The following is a 17,589-nucleotide window of genomic DNA, read 5'->3' on the forward strand; positions in this document are numbered from 1 at the left end:
CGGGCGAGGGCGCGGGCGGCCCGGGTGGCACCTGCATGGGGGGCGCCCTCGTGCAGGCGCCACCCGGGCCGCCCACGCCTTGCCTGCCGGGCGAGGGCGTAGGCGGCCCGGGTGGCGCCTGCACGAGGGGAGGCGCCCTTGCAGGAATCGCCCTGCCTGCACAAGGGCGAGGGCGCGGGCAGCCCGGGTGGCGCCTGCACAAGGGCGCCCCTCGTGTAGGCGCCACCCGGACCGCCCACGCCCTCGCCCGGCAGGCAGGGCGATTCCCGGAATCGCCCTGCCTGCCGGGCGAGGGCGCGGGCGGCCCGGGTGGCGCCTGCACAAGGGGGGCTGCTGTAAGGCCCTCGTGACTCGGGCAGGCACGCGACGGGCGGGCGCCCCTTCACACGACGGGCGAGCACCTCTTTACACGACGGACGAGCGGTGGGCACGACCCGGGTAGGCACGCACGGCGGGCGGGCGCCCTTGCACGATGGGCGGGCGCCCCGTGCACGACGAGCAGGCATGGTCACCCGGCGAACGGACGCGCGCGCGGTCACCCGGCAAGCTGACATACACAGGCGGGCGCGGGCGCGGTCACCCGACGAGCGGGTGCAGTCACCCGGTGAGCTGACATACACAAGCGGGCACGGGCGAGTCACCCGGTGGTGCGACGAGCTGTTGGGCACGGATCTGCATGGGCGAGTCACCCGGCGGGACGACGAGCTGGCGGGCGCGGTTCTGCACAACGGGCGGTGGACGACCCGGGCAGGCGCGGTTCTGCACGATGGACGGGCGGGCGCGGTTCTGCACCGCGGGCGGACAGCGGTTATGATGCGACAAAACAACGGTTGCGGTGCAACGAAAGGTTGGCACAATGCGACACAAAAATGAACTAAGTGTGAAATAATGTGAAGGGTGAAAGAAGGTTATACCCATGCGTTGAGGATTTACACATGAGCGAAGCCGACGTGTTAATATGTGGTTATGGGCGTTGAGCGAAGGATATGGGGGTCGGCCTTAAGGCTGGACACCCCTCTCCAAATGAACGCATAAACATATATTATGGAGGCTTGTACACATATACAAATATGTGTGGTTAAAAATAATAAAATATAATATAATATATATATACGTGGGCACATATGTGTAATGGTGGGGTCGGCCATGAGTGGTGCACCCCCCCCTTAAAACACATGAGAGGAGCGTATATATTGATGGAGGATGGAGCTTCATTTCTCCATCGAACTTCGCTTGGAGTGTCTTCGCATAAGGACAAGGAAAAGTGCGAAGGTCTTGAGGATATGCACATTCCTCATGCGCATGAAAGATAAGAAGGTCTCGCATGTTGTGGATTGGGTTATGTGAAGGTTTATCACGGTTGAGGAGGTTCTGTACACGGTATTTGTGTAGGATTGTATGAGCGTCTTGGTGACCCGTGTGGGTACCCGCTCTTGGGCAAAGGTGCACAAATGTGTATGTAAAAGGTTGTCTTGCCTTGTTGTAAATATTGTTAAGTGTTGGCTTGGATTTTGCCAAGTACACTTGTTGATGTAATATTGAAGATTATCATAATATATTGTTATCGGGCAGACTTGTTCGGGAGTTGCCCCTCCCTTTATACTTGTGTGCAATTGTTATTGTTCTCGGTTTAATTGCATATTGGATAATGAATGAGTATGGGCTTCATTAAGTATAAAGGTTACTGCATTTTACTTAGTTGAGAAACACAAACTAAGTATGTTAATGTGGAAAGGCGTAGTCCATGTGCATGAGTATTGTTAAAAAGAAAGTGTACGGTGGTGCCGCACCTCGCCGGACACGGTTGGAAGACTACCGTAGGCCTGGGGGCGTGACAGGTGGTATCAGAGTAGGTTCACGAGGTGTTGAAGCTGCTACACACCTTTACCGAAGTAAAGGTGGTATCAGAGCTCGGTCTGAGCTGGTGAGCAGGGTTGCTCGTGACAAAGGTTATGGAGAACAGTTTGGGTTACATAGACTTGATGGTTTATGGTAAAACCATTCAAGCTCTGGTAGACACGAAAGTTACACATAACTTTATGACTACACGGTTAGCAAAAGAGGCTGGGCTGACATCTACTATGGAGGTCAAGGCAGTGGGCTCTAGAGCTAAGGTGGCAGGTTTGGTACACGATGTACCTGTGCAGATAGAAGAATGGGGAGGTCAGTTGGACTTCATTACGATGGAGATGAATGACTTCGATATGATACTTGGACGAGAATTCTTGAAGGGCAACAAGGCTATTGTTGTCCCCTTCTATGATGAAGATGTTGCAGGCATGACTACGATGAAGGACGAACTTGAGGCTGATCAATTTGAACCAGGATCGTGCAGTTTGTCAACATGGATGAATGAGGAGGAGCCTCATGATGATGAAGTAAGTATTGGTACTTGTGTTTCATTTGGGCATTTGGTAGATGGACCTTGTGCAGTGAAAGGCAAAGCCAGTTTGCCTATGCTATGGAGGATCTTGCCATGGATGACTATGATGGAACCTTGTATGGAGAAACGAGGATTGTCAACTATTGCAGGACTTGTTGGGGCTACTTGTGACCTTATGGTTGAAGGTGCAAAGGCCCGTGACAAGGGTGGAACTTGATGATCGTTGTGGATGATTGGGTCATGCTTTAGCCACATGGCTAAGTGCCCGGCATGACTCATGGACAGATTGAAGGGCACACCCTTGGGTGGACTTCTCATGGCCGAGACCCAGAGATAGTCTTGGTGGACACTTTGGTGGAGGAGCTATGATGGAAGGGACTCGTGATGATGATGATTGGGTGGACTTCTCATGGCCGAGACCAAGAGATAGTCTTGATGGACACCTTGGTGGAGGAGCTATGATGGAAGGGACTCGTGATGATGATGATATGGTTGGGTGACCGAGTTCACTAAACCGAAGATTGCAGCTTGGATGAGGATGACCGATGTTGTGATGTACTTGGTTGGACTACATGGGCAACAAAGTCATGGACATCAGGTTGGAGACTTGAGGATGGCACATTGCAGATAATGAAGAGGGCTTCATGGACCTGAATGGGGCACATCGAGAGTTGATTACTTGGATGGAGTTGTGAGCGACTATGGAGCAATCCTACTACATGGAGAGCTGAGGCATCTTGCAGGGACCTTTTGGCCGAGACTTGTATGCTTGCTAGAGTGTTGGTTGGGGATGGTTTATGGAGCTCATGATGACATGAGATTGTTGTGACTTTTGGGGACATCATACATGGTGGACTTAGAGGTCTGATGCATTGAGGAGCTGAGGTCAGGAGACTTTGATGCAGTATGGGATGCATACTTCCAAAGTACATGTATGGGCATGGCTTGGAAGAGTGACTTGATGTGGAGGATCGATGAGACACTTTGAGGTGATGGGGTCACGATGATGATGATGATGCCTTGGTGGCAACACTTGGACATGGGTTGAGCCGAGACTCAACTACTTTTCACACATGATGATGTTGGGATAAATGTGGCTGATTACTTGTAGCACATTGACACCAAACATCATGGACAACATGTTGCAGATGAGATGGATGGAGTTTCCATGAACCTGAGCATGGGATCGTGGAGATGAGTGTTGACACATGACTGGGATGTGTAGCACTTGTTGATATGCATGGGCAGTTTGCACATGGAGAGGATACCCTGATGGAGACGGAGCCTTATATATGTTGCAGTGATGTTTGCCTTATATGGAGGGGTCTACATCATGGTTGATGACGATCTTGGTGGAGAGCTACCAGGATGGTGTGTTGTCGAGGACGACAACGATTTTAGGTGGAGGAGGATGTAAGGCCCTCGTGACTCGGGCAGGCACACGACGGGGGGGCACCCCTTCACACGACGTGGGAGCACATCTTTACACGACGGACGAGCGGTGGGCACGACCCGGGTAGGCATGCACGGCGGGCGGACGCCCTTGCACGATGGGCGAGCGCCCCGTGCACGACGAGCGGGCATGGTCACCCGGCGAACGGACGCGGGCGCGGTCACCCGACGAGCGGGTGCGGTCACCCGGTGAGCTGACATACATAGGCGGGCACGGGCGCGGTCACCCGACGAGCAAGTGCGGTCACCCAGCGAGCTGACATACACGAGCGGGCACAGGCGAGTCACCCGGCGGTGCGACGAGCTGATGGGCGCGGGTCTGCACGGGCGAGTCACCCGGCGGTGCGACGAGCTGGCGGGCGTGGTTCTGCACGACGGGCGGTGGACGACCCGGGCGGGCGCGGTTCTGGACGACGGGCGGGCGGGCGCCCCGACGAGTGCGGGCGGGCGCGGTTCTGCACGGCGGGCGGACAGTGGTTATGATGCGACAAAACGGCGGTTGTGGTGCGACGAAAGGTTGGCACAATGCGACACAAAAATGAACTAAGCGTGAAATAATGTGAAGGGGGGGCGCCCTCGTGCAGGCGCCACACGGGCCGCAGGCGCCCTCGCCCGGCAGGCAAGGCGACCCTGCCTGCGGGGCGAGGGCGCGGGCGGCCCAGGTGGCGCCTGCACAAGGGAGGGTGCCCTCGTGCAGGCGCCACCCGGGCCACCCGCGCCCTCTCCCGGCAAGCAGGGTCGCCCTGCCTGCCGGGCGAGGGCGCGGGCGGCCCGGGTGGCCCCTGCACGAGGGCGCCCGGCGGAGGGCGGTTCGGGTGAAGCGGTCGGGTGGATGAGGGCGCCGGTCGCGGGGGGCGGCGAGGGCGCCGGGCCGGGGGCCGGGTGACGGCGCCTGGAGGTGTGGGGCGGGTGGGCGGGCGAGGGCGCCTAAAGGGGCGGGGTGGGCGGGTTGGAGTGGGCGGGTGAGGGGGTGCGAGGTGTGCGGGTTAAGGGGTGCGGGGTGAGGGGGTGCGGTAGGGAGCCCGGGCGGAGGGGGGTTCGGGTGAGGCAGGCGGGTGGGTGAGGGTGCCGTGCGGGGGGGCGGGCGAGGGCGCCAGCAGGGGTTGAGCGGGTGGGTGAGGGGTGCATGATGGGGTGCGGGGTGGGCGGGTTGGGGGAGAGGTAGGGAGCCCGGGCGGAGGGGGGTTCGGTTGGGGCGGGTGGGTGGGTGAGGGCGCCGGGCGAACGGGCGGGCGAGGGCGCCCGAAGGGGTGAGGGCGCCGGGAGGGTTGGAGCGGGCGGGTGAGGTGGTGCGGGGTGGGCGGGTGTGGGAAGAGGTAGGGAGCCCGGGCGGAGGGGGGTTCGGATGAGGCGGGCGGGTGGGTGAGGGTGTCGGGCGGGGGGCCGGGTGAGGGCGCCCGGAGGGGTGGGGCGGGCGGGTGGGGCGATTGTTGATTAAAATTTATGATATGTTTTCGTTGTTACTTTAAGTTAATATGTTTTTATTATTTACTAATTTATGTGTTTCTATTTTTCAGGAAAATGGCATCAAAGAGAATTTCAGTGAATCTTTCTGGACCAAAGACTCATAAAGGTGCTACTAAAAGAAACATTGGTGAACGAACTCCACCTGAGCTCATGGCTACAAATCTTTCAAGTGCCGCAAGTGATAAGAAGATGATTTCAGACTGGAAGAATTCGAAAGAGGTGAAATTTCCATCAAGAATGTGGTATGTGAAAGAAAGAGAAAGTGCAAATGTGAATATATATCTATATATCGATATACCGAATGATAATGGAGTTTTTGAGGTGATGGGAAGAGTCGTAGATATGTGTTCAGTACTGGACACTGAAGTTGTTTACGTACTTACAGAAGCTCCCAAGTCACATGAAAGGTTTAAATACCAACTATCATATTCATTGTATGACACGAGCGAGGTATCTACAAAGTTGTGTAGTCAAATCGTAAATGAGATGACAGAAAACATCGTAAGTATTATTATTTATATTTGTATTTTGTGTTTTTTAAAGTGTCTCACTATATTTTTTAACTTTGTTTTTTATTGACATATGATATTTTGTTTGGCAGAATTTCGTTGAAAGTTGTTCAATTAAGTTGGGAGGCATTCATTTCATTGAGAATGATATCATGAAAGTTGTCAGCAGTTTTTACTCAGTGTCAGAAGAAAATATGGAAAAAAGGCAAAATGAAGTAATTGATAATGCTACAAAACTACATCCAAAGAATCAGAAAAAAAGGTCTTTGGTGGATAAATCTAGCAAGGGTAAACAAGTTACTTTTGAGAACGATGAAGTTGAAATTGACGATGAAACATATGTTGTCCATACTGAAGATGACATTGGAACTGAGAAGAGCCATAAAAATCCAAAAGTAACAATGCCCAAGAATAACTCTGGTGGGAATGTTATGACCAAGAAAATTAGAGTTGATGATTTTGAAGCAGTCATTACCAGCAGTCAAGAACCTAGTGAAACTTCAAAAGAAAGCAGAGAAATCATTACACCAGGAGTTGATTTAGAAGATGGCATTATCAAAACAAAACAAAATGTCATTCGAGAGAATTTGACAAAGAGAAACTTAATTGATGGTGGTCGCACATTTCAGCTTAATGTCAGGAAAACCTATAGAACAAGTGAAGTACAATGTCAATATCAAGTTAGAAAGCCACATCATCTGCATGTTCACAACTTGAAGACATTGATGAGGTACAATCCATATGCTCATGTGGTTAGTTATGTGCTTCTTGTTGATCCACTTCAAGTTCCCAACAAAGAAGCATTTGATAAGTCAAAATGTTTTGAATACAATTATTATGTGCTTGGGGGGAACCATTCTATAGAAGCTCAAGGACAATTGATGGAGGAATATCCTAATAATCCATGTTTTGAAACAATGAAATGTATCATTTACGCTGGTTTATCTGATACAGAAGCAAAGTTAGTGGCATGGGATCATAATTCAGATAATGAATATAGGATGTCTATGACTTTCATCCAAAGGGTTAGATTTATTCATAGTGAATTTGAAGAAAAATGTGGTGGGGATAGGACAAAAGTTACTGCAGAGTTCCGAAAGGAATGTTGTATGGAAATAGGATATCAAATTGAAGAGAAAACCAATTCAAAAGGTGGAAAGGGCAACAAACATAGTGATTTATTCAGAGGTGTTGATAACATTTTCCAATTGGCATTTAGAACTGGAGATGTTTGGAGGTTGATTGATGAGATTTTTGGCATGTGGGAAGACATTGCCATTAAAAACCAGAAGGTCAAAAAGTCTAAGCCATTCATATGTGGCAACAGTAAATCAGCTCCTGAAATGAAGCATCTTCCAGACGATATGACTATCACACCTTGGAGGGCGATGCAAGGAGTGAAAGATGAGAAAATTGTCAAAACAATATTATCTCGTGTGAGGTCAGGGGAATTATCATTAGAGGAAATGTCTGAAGAATTTCAAAAGTAAGTTTCTTGAAATATTTTTATTTATTTCTAGATTGTAATTATATTTTAAATAAAACATGTTGTTCTTGGTAGTATTTGTTATACATATCATTATATTAACTTTTTGTTACTTTATCTATGCAGTCACAAAGTTTACATGAAAATTCAAGAACAAATGGTTAGATTGTTGAATGAAGATAGTTGGGATGATGTCGTACGCAACTATCCAGATTCAAGTTCTACATCAACATTAAAATCTTTTTATCTTGCATTTAAAAAGGTATCTTGATTTATACATTCATTTTTATTCACCTGTGTAATATTTTTAATTTATAACTTACACATATATTTGTTTATTTTATAAAAGATGAGGAAGGATGATAATGGAGTGCCAGATAGTTTCAAAACCTTTATCGAAAAGATAAAGATCGAAAGACTGAGGAAACAACGTATTAAGGATATTCAACTTGATCCAACTCTTAATCATTTCATTTGGAATGGGCTAGACACTATTCAATATCAAGTAATACAAGGCGACTGTGAAGACATTGTTAAACTCATACCTAAAAGGGATTATGCCCTAGTCATTGCAGATATTCCCCATGGTTTCAATATTCCAAACATTGACTATGATAGTGACCCTTATACTTATCAAGCTTTTAGTAAAGTGGTTGCGGGATTTGTAGAAGTCACGCCATCACCATTATGGAGATTTGTGACATTTCATTCAGACACACAATTGGCAATGATATTGTCAAGCTTCAAAGGGAAAACAAATTCAAGGATGCAGCTTACATGGTAAGACGTTTAAAATGTATATTTGATTAATGTTGAAAAATTTATTTATGTACAAGTTAATTTAACTTTTACTATTTCATGTTACAGGGAAAAGTCAAATCTTCTTCACAATGAAGATCAACAATTTATAAATGATTGTGAGTTCATTCATATTGATAGTTGGGCAAAAGATGATAGCCATATGTTTATGATTTTTAATCGGGTAGACAGAAAGAGTCATAGCCAAATACTGAGTTATGATGCTGTTGTGAGAAAACTAACATATGAAGACAAAGAAGCAAAAGGAGAGATAGTTAAAATTTATCAAAAACCATAGTTATTGATTAACTATCTTATAGACATTTGTTCAAATGAAGGAGATTGGGTTTTGGATTTATTTTCTGGCTCAGGTAAGTTTTATTATATGGAATTGAATTTGAATATGTTATTTTTTTAATTAATATGTCATTGTACTAATTTAGTTCATTATTTCTTTTGTGCTTGAAAATTAGGTACAACACTAGCATGTTGCCTTCAAAAAGGAAGAAATTGCATTGCAATTGAAAAAGATCCAGTACAATGCAATTTCATTCAGCAAAGAATTAATGCTCTTCAATTTCTTCCAGATGCAATGCAAGAAATTGGGTTGAAGAAAGGGGACTTTAGTGAATCACGTGTGGCAAAAAAGGCAAAGGAACCCAAACCACCATTACATGGAATGTTTGGAAAGACATACATTGGGAGTTTCGTAGACATCAAAGACCCATTAGAAGAGGAAAATGAGCAAAATGAAATAGAAAATATTATGGAAGAGGACAATGATGAAACTCTAGAGGACGAAGAGTTTGGATTACGTGACATTGTTGATTAAATTTAAGTTATGCTTGTAAATCAAGCTTTGCAATGTTTTGACTTTGAAATTTTATGAGAAGAATAAACACTCAATTAGGGTTGTTATACGTTCAATATTGGTAATATGTGATTTTTGCATTGGTTTTTAAGTTAATCATTATTTTTTGAAAACAAAAAGTGATTTTTGTTATTTTTTTGACATGAAATTCATAGAAAAAGCTATTATTTAACCATTTTTAGTTAAAATTATCGTATAAAAATTGTGATTTTGACATGTCAATTCTAACAAAAAATTATCAAAATGTGTAGTTTTTTAGTTATATTTATGTTAAAAATGGTTATTTTTATGTCCATTGTTAAAAAATATTGTTTTTTAGAAACAATTATTTCATGTCGATTGAAAAATTAATTAAGGATGTATAAATATGTAGAATATCGAAAAGTCTAAATATTGACCTTCTAATTTACAAATGCAAAACAGTAAAAACCTCACGATTTTTTTTTTTTAAATTATAATAAAAAACAAGAAAATGTGAAGAAAACGACCACTTCAAAAATTATCAAATTTACTAAATAATTATTTACATTTTATACATTAAAAAATTTAAAGCCAAAAAACAGGGCTTTTAAAAAAGGAGTGTGATGCAGAATGCTCACTTTTTAAAATCAGCATGAAAATCACTACCATTCTAAAACGTGATGTACATAAAAAAAACTAAAGTGCCAAAAACTATGCTCTAGAAAAAACATGTGCGTTCTGCATCACCCATTTTCAAAATCAGGTCACTTTTTAGCTATCTCTACGAAACGGGTAACAGTATCAGTTCCCGTTTCAAAGATTACATTGTTTAGTCAAGAATGATAATAACCTATAGTTGTATGCATTTCTATTGTTGTTTTATATTAGATAACCTAATGATTATGTTATATTTTGATAATGAGTATGTTATAGGTTAACTTGTTGTTGTTATATGACAATTATCTTGACGATTAGGTTATATGTTGTTGATGAGAATGATAGTTAGCTTGATGTTATATCTGTCATGCTAAATTTGATTGGACTATGCAGATGGTTACAATTATGAAAAGCTATATAACATGAGGATGAAAGGTGGAGACTCGGTGACAGAGAATTTGAACACATTTAATATTGTGGTAAGTCAGCTATTATCCGTTGATATTAAAATTTTAGATGAAGATAAGTGCATCAATTTGTTGTGTTCTCCACTAGATTCGTGGGATAATCCTGTTATTGCAATAGGTAGCAATACAACTGCCTTGCAGTTTGACGAAATAGTCTCATCCTTGCTGATAGAGGAGATGAGATGAAAACATATGGAGAGCCAGAATGGTGATGCCTTGTCTGTACGAGGACAATCCTATAACATAAACAAAAATAAGTCATCGAGTGGGAGATCTAAATCTCCAGGAAAACTTGTAAAGGTGGTGTTCTGGAAATGTGGAAAAGAAGGGCACTACAAAAGGGATTGTAAATCTAAATCTCCCAATAAAGGAAAGGGATCTAATGATGCTCCTTCAGCAGAGGCGAAAACCACCTCGTATGAAGGTGGGGATGTGTACTTGGCTTCTTCAAGTACACATGTAGATCATGAGGCATGATTGATTGATTCAGGTGCATCATTTCACTTCACTCCCCATAGAGAGTGGTTCTACGAGTATGAGAAATACCATGGTGGTGATGTCTTCTTAGGGGATGATAGGAAGGCTAGAATCATTGGTCATGGAAAAAAGTTGAAGTTGCAAGGTGGAAGGTTTTAAAAACTTCTGGGTTTCTACATATTCCTGCATTGGCCATAAATTTGATTTCCATAAGCAAGGTGGATGATGAAGGAGTAAAAACAATGTTCGAGAAGGATACTTGCAAGATGGTTCAGGGAGCACTGGTATTGATGCGAGGAGTTTGGATTGGAAATCTGTACAAGCAGCAAGGTAGCACTATTGTTGATGGGTGCAACAATTCTGTGGTTCCTGAAAGAGGAGCAGAAAATCTAGTGGTCTCTAGAGAGAAGACCATGTTGTGGCATCAAAGGCTTGGACATATTGGAGAGAAGGGCCTTCGAATACTTCATGGTAAAGGTATGGTAGAAGGTATGAGTAATAGCTCTCTGGATTTTTATTTCTGTGAAAATTGTGTGTATGGGAAACAGAATCAGGTGAGTTTCCCCTTTAGTGGTAAGAGGGTGAAACAGATATTAAAGCTTGTGCACAGTGATGTGTTTGGATCTATGAAGATTCCATCACTGGGTAATTCTGTGTACTGTGTATCATTTATAGATGAATTCTCAAGGAATACATGGATATATTTCCTTAAGAATAAATTTGAAGTCTTTGATAGTTTAAAGAATTTAAGGCTCTCATGGAAAACCAGACAGAGAAGAAGATAAAGGTTTTGAGGATAGATAACGGTGGAGAGTTCTGTAGTAAGGAATTTGAAGAATTATGTAAAAAGTGTGGTATAGCACGGAAGAAGAATACTCCATACACACTTGAGCAAAATGGAGTTGCAAAAAGAATTAACAAGACATTGATGGAAAGGGAAAGAAGCATGCTCAGTGTTGCCGGGTTAGCACAAGAATTCTGGGCAAAGGTGGTGGAGACAGCATGTTACCTGGTCAAAAGACCACCTTCATCAGCATTGGAGGATAAGACTCCACAAGAGGTATGTACTGGTAAGAAACCCTCTCTTTCACATATGAGGGTATTTGGATGTGATGCATATGTACATGTTCCAAAGGAGAAACAAACCAAGTTGGATAGTAAATCTGAAAAGTGCATATTTATTGGGTATAAGGATGGTTTAAAGGGTTATAAGCTTTGGAACCCAGTAACAAGGAAGGTTGTGTACATCTGAGACGTGGTGTTCAAAGAGGTAAAAGATGTTATTAAACATAAATTCCAACCAAAGGAACTTGAGAAGATAGAGTTTGAGCTTAAGGAGGAAGAATCAAACTCTACAGTGGAGGAGGAATCAGAGGATGAAGAGCCACAAACTACGGGTGTGAGAATATCAGCTCGAGAAAGAAGGCAATTGGAAAGGTATAGTCCATCTGCTTTCTGTTCAAATTTTTCTTTGTCTGTTACTGATGATGATCCCAGAACTGTGGAGGAAGCAGTAGATTTAGAGGATGGAAAACTTTGGAAAGAGGCCATGGTTGATGAAATGGCATCTTTGCACAAAAATTAGGCTTGGGATCTGGTGGAGTTCCTAGCTGGAAGGAAAACCATTGGCAACAAATGGGTGTTCAAAAATAAGACAAATGTAGAAGGAAAGGTAGAGAAATACAAAGCTCGATTGATAGCAAAAGGTTATTCCCAGGTGTCAGGAATTGATTTTGGTGATATTTTTTATCCTGTTGCAAAGGTAGCTTCTATTAGATTACTTTTATCTATTGCTACTTCTTTTGATTTTGAGGTAGTGTTGGGTCCCTATAATACTAGTGGTTACCCCATTACTATTCTAGGTGTATCCCTTATTAATATTGTTGTGCCCCTATTGTCCCCATATTGTTATTACTGTGCCCCATATAATCCCTCTATTGTTATTTTTGTGGCTTTATATTATTATTGTTAGGACAGCTGGGTTATATTGTGACTCCTTAGACTCGTATATATAGAAAGGAGGTTTTGTAATTTGAATCATCCAATAATTGTTCATTTATTTAATGTAAAGGAGGTTTCCCCCTCGAAGAGGCTGAATTCTAAGGCGTTGATCTATATTTTCTATCTTTTTCTTGAGCTGGTTTCATAACAGGTAGAACAGATGGATGTGAAGACAACATTTCTTCATGGCGATCTGGAAGAGGAGATATACATGAAGCAACTTGAAGGTTCTGTAGTGAAGGGTAAGAAAGAAATGGTATGCAAGTTAAAGAAGTCTTTGTATGGGTTAACAAAATAACCAAGGATGTGGTATCAGAAATGTGATACATTTATACAGGGACTTGGCTTCACCAGAAGCAAAGAAAATCACTATGTGTATTTTAAATTAATTGGTGACCATGTTATTTATCTAGTCTTGTATGTGGATGATATGTTGCTGGTTGGAAATGACAATGAAATTATCTAGGATTTAAAGACCCAATTGTCCTCCAAATTCAACATGAAAGATCTTAGTGCTGCAAACCATATTTTGGGCATGGAAATTAAAAGAGAATAGGAAAAGAGGAAGCTCTAGTTAAACCAGAGGAAGTATGTCGAGATAATACTGCAAAGGTTTAATATGCAGGATAGTAAACTGGTGAAGGTTCCTATTCCTGTAGGTGTGAGGTTATCTGATGAACAGTGTCCCAAGACACAAGAAGAGGAAGAGGACACGTCCCATGTTCCATATGTAAGTGCAATCGGTAGCCTGATGTATGCAATGGTCTGTACTAGACGACAAATTGCACATGCAATGGGAGTATTGACCAGGTTTATGTCAAAACTAGGGAAGGAGCATTGGACAGTAGTGAAGCAGATTTTCAGGTATTTTCCTAGCACTAGTGATTATGGTTTGTGCTACCAAGGAAGACCGGGATTGGACAAAGTGTTGGATATTCCTAGCTTTGTTGATGCATACTGGGTTGGAGATCCAGATCAGAGAAAATCTACAAGTGGGTATGTGTTTAACCTATTTGGAGGTGCAGTCAGTTGGATGAGTAAGAAACAATCTGTAGTGGCACTATCAACTACAGAGGCAGAATACATGGCAACCACTCATGCAAACAAGGAAGCAGTTTGGTTGCAGAGATTGTGTTCAACTATGGGGTTAGTACATGGAGCTATAAGGATAGACTGTGACAGCCAAAGTGCAATGTTCTTGGCAAAGAACCCCGCATATAATTCAAAGACAAAGCACATTGATGCTTAGTATCACTTTGTGAGGGATATGATAGAAGACAAAAAGGTGTTGCTGGTAAAGGTGGACACTTTGAAGAATACTGCAGATGCATTGACAAAATTTGTGAGCTCTGAGAAGTTCTATTGGTGTAGAGAAACAATGGGCATTGCAGGGCTGGATAAATGATTAAGCTCTCTTGTGGCCCCCTGTGGAAAGAAAACAACAAGTGGGAGGATGTTGGGTTGTGTTATATTCTTTCCACAACTAGCCCACGTAGTTAACCAAGGGGTTGGGGGGGTGGAGCCCCCCCTTCATTGCACCGATTACATAGCAAGGGGGTCACAGGGGGTTTGAGGGGTGCAGGTAACCCCCCTCTATGGGGTCTGGGGTAGCGCCCCAAAAAATTTTGTTTTTTGGACCCTATACTAGGTTGGGCAGACCTACCTATGGTTTTGTGCATGTTTTTTGCACATGGTTTTGGACGCGGTGGTTTTCGGTCCATGGTTTTGGACGCGATGGTTTTTGGTCCGTGGTATTGGATGCTTTGGCATGTATAAATATGTATTGTAACATTGAAAGTAACATAATGAAAAATCAAGCTGGTAGTCTCGGTTTTGTGATCCAGGGGAAAATCTCTGTGTATATGTGTTTTATGTGTTATGCTCTCGCATTGTTTATTTTCTGTGTTTTAAAATTCGTATGCAGGTAATTATTGTACGAGGTTAAAACCTACACTTCTCTATGAACAAAACTTATTTCATGTTATCTACTAAGGTATTTTTATTAGCTCTATCTAAAAAAATTCCTATTTTAGAAGGAAGAGATGAAATATACCATTCAATTTGTACATCAACACTAGGTCTAGAAGTAGCTAGGATTTTATTTAACAATTTGTTAAATCTGGAATTGAAATATTTTATATTTTCCCCTGAATTCATTTTTAAATTGGAAAGGTCATTGATAAGAGATGCGGTTGAGTGATAATCGCCAAATTTAGTCAAAAATAGTTCTTCAAAAATATCCCAACTAGTAATAGAATTGGTTGGTAATGAAAAGTACCAAGACCCCGTTGATCCTGTAAGAGTGTATGAGAATAATCTAACAACAACGTCTTCTTCATCTACTTCATTAATATTGATGGCTAACATATAGTTATGAAGGTTATCTTCAACAGGTAACCCATCGTTAGGATTTAATTTACGAAGCCATCTTTCAGGATGTTTTGGTAGAGGATGAAGTGGTGCTTGCATTTGAATAGCTCCTAGATTGGACCATGGTCTACCTACCATTGTAACAGTTGGGGAAGTGGATGTGATGAAAGAAGAACTGGTAGCTGTGATAGTACTATTTTGAGGCAGCACAAGATTTGTGTAGAGGAAATGGAAATAGATGAAGTGAACGGTAGAGATAAAGGAAATGAAAAAGGAAGAAATGGAGATGTTGGTGAATGAGAGAATGAGGTAATCTTACTAGTAGATGTTTCGAAATATGATGTAGAAGTTTACGTTCGGCGGTATTGAATTGGAAATTCAAATGGCAAGATGCCAAGTTTTTCACTTTGGGACCGAGTTAAAACACCAGTTCCTTGGAAAATAGAAGTTATTCTTCCTTCAAAATCTTCAGATGATTTAGGCTTTTCTGCTAAAACAGAGATGTCTTCCAATTTCTATATCAAAGCTATAACTTCTGGTGATTCTAGAGTATAATCCATAGGGATTAGCTCATGAAGTATTCTAGGAGACTTGGGAGGTGATTGTAGAACTCCTGATCTAAAAGTAGGATATTCAAGAGGGGATCTGGAAGTTATAGGATTTTGGAGGGAGAATGACTCTTGGAATGGCCTTTTGTTTTTGGATTGGACTTGCTTTCTATTCATAGTCTGCATGCCTTCCTTCTAGCACCAAAAAGTGTTGAGGTGTCGAAAAGCGCTCCTTCAACACAGGGGGAAAACCACCGAGTCCGGACCTTAAGACAACTCCTTTTTCGTTTAGGTAATGGCTCCGACTGGGGATAATGGGACCAGTTTCCCAATGAAAGGTTATTGAGTGAATGTGTAATGCTTATAGTGGAGTGAAATAGATTGATTTGCAGTAATGAATCAAATAAAAACATATGCATAAATCTACTCTATAACCTGGGATTGTTTAACATTTATGTGGATGTGATCTATAATGATTTTCCTTAGTAAATGAGAATATAGATTGTTCAAACAACAATGGAAATGAAAATATTTCAAGATGATTACTTTGATTAAGTAGTTAATCAAAATAATGTGTATAACTCGTATCACATTTAGAATATCAAAGAGAATCATTGAACATGTATTTAAAAATATCAATGGCATCATGACCAGAAAGGAATACATGTAACATTGTTCTTTGAATAACATGTAATAAGAAATCTGAAAAAGATAAATTCACTATTTATTTATGAACAAAATAGAGGTACAAAAATAGAAATACTAGATGTACTTTACTCAGCTCATAAAAGAAATAGTAGCAGTTTATTCCTTCCCACAAAGATGATTCCAGGAGTATAGTAATGTAACTTCTCAAAATTCTTTATGAAAATTCCTAAACAATGTTCCAGTCGTTCTATTGAGAAAAGGATGAAAGTACAATAGTGTGAGATTTTGTAAGCCTTTCTTCATAAAATTCAGGACCTTTATTTGATACAACAAGTAAGCTTAAATAGTAAAAAGCAACTGAATCTACTGTGTAGAGCATTGAGGGCATTTAAACAAATCCCTTCAATACGCGTAAAGAAAAAAAAATTGATAGAAATGTTCTGAATGTGATTTATGTCTTCATCACCTTTGTTTGTTCCATCGGATTCTCTGGATGTTTGTCTATTTGTTTGAACAGAACTACGTTTATCAGCACAGTTGTCTTCCCATGTCATGAACTTGAACAAGGAAAATAGGAATCGATAAGCTAGAAATAAATGAGACTGATAAGCGAGTTTTATTTGAAACAAATCACTTTTGCAGGAAATTAGGAAAAATGTAGAGCATAATAAATCTGAACACAACCATCATGGAGAGTAATGTGGAGTGAGGTATGTGGTAATAAAAGTCGGACTTTATAGTCTTATCACAAAATCGCAATCACTTTTTAGGCCAGGAGTTGAATTATCGTCATATTTCAAGCAAGGAGAATCCTTATTGAAATAGATGAAAATCCGAATAAGACCAAATCACAATCGGAATGGGCAGAGGAGGAATGGCTTAAGTTCCTTTGGTTTTGCGATAGCCGTGGACATGATATTTTTATGAATTAACATGTAATTCTTATCGGGTTAGCTGCTTATCGCAAATCGAAATTGGTGTTCGGAAGGATTGAAATTGTGATTCTTTCGATTGCATGGATGCAGGGGATTTATATGTTGGAGTGAATAATCCCATCGGGTCTGGCTATTGCAATCACATTCAACATTAGGCAGGACTTAAGCCTTTGAAATTCTTTGTGATAGTCATGGATGCGGGGTCTCTTAGAAATGCAGTTAATAATCCCGTCGAGTCCAGGTGACCTAATCGCAATCGCAAATTGGCTAGGGTGAAGGATTTGTTATAAGTCGTGTCCCTATGAAACTTGTGATTGTGGGGTCCCGGGGTGACGTGGAAGTGACATCACGAATGATGTCATGATGTGGTGTGGTGGGTGACATGGCAGATGACATGGCAGTGACGTGGCAACAATGTGGTAGCTGACATGGAGGATGATGTGGATCTAACATCATTCATGATGTCATATCACAATCGACATGAGGAAGGATATCACAATCTCAATTCAAATGAGGCATGAATCTTGGAACTTTGCGATTGCACGAACATGATATTTAT

The 17,589-nt window shown here is 42.2% G+C and overlaps 1 pseudogene; it reads left to right on the forward strand.

The window, feature by feature from the left end:
* The first annotated feature begins 504 nt into the window (after window positions 1–504).
* LOC149206349 (uncharacterized) overlaps window positions 505–17,589 on the forward strand; it is a 46,341-nt pseudogene continuing 29,256 nt past the window's right edge.

The sequence above is a fragment of the Pinus tabuliformis genome, chromosome 1_2 (genome assembly GCF_031772625.1).
Source record: "Pinus tabuliformis cultivar Carrire ecotype Pingquan chromosome 1_2, CPIR1, whole genome shotgun sequence".
Classification (NCBI taxonomy): domain Eukaryota; kingdom Viridiplantae; phylum Streptophyta; class Pinopsida; order Pinales; family Pinaceae; genus Pinus; species Pinus tabuliformis.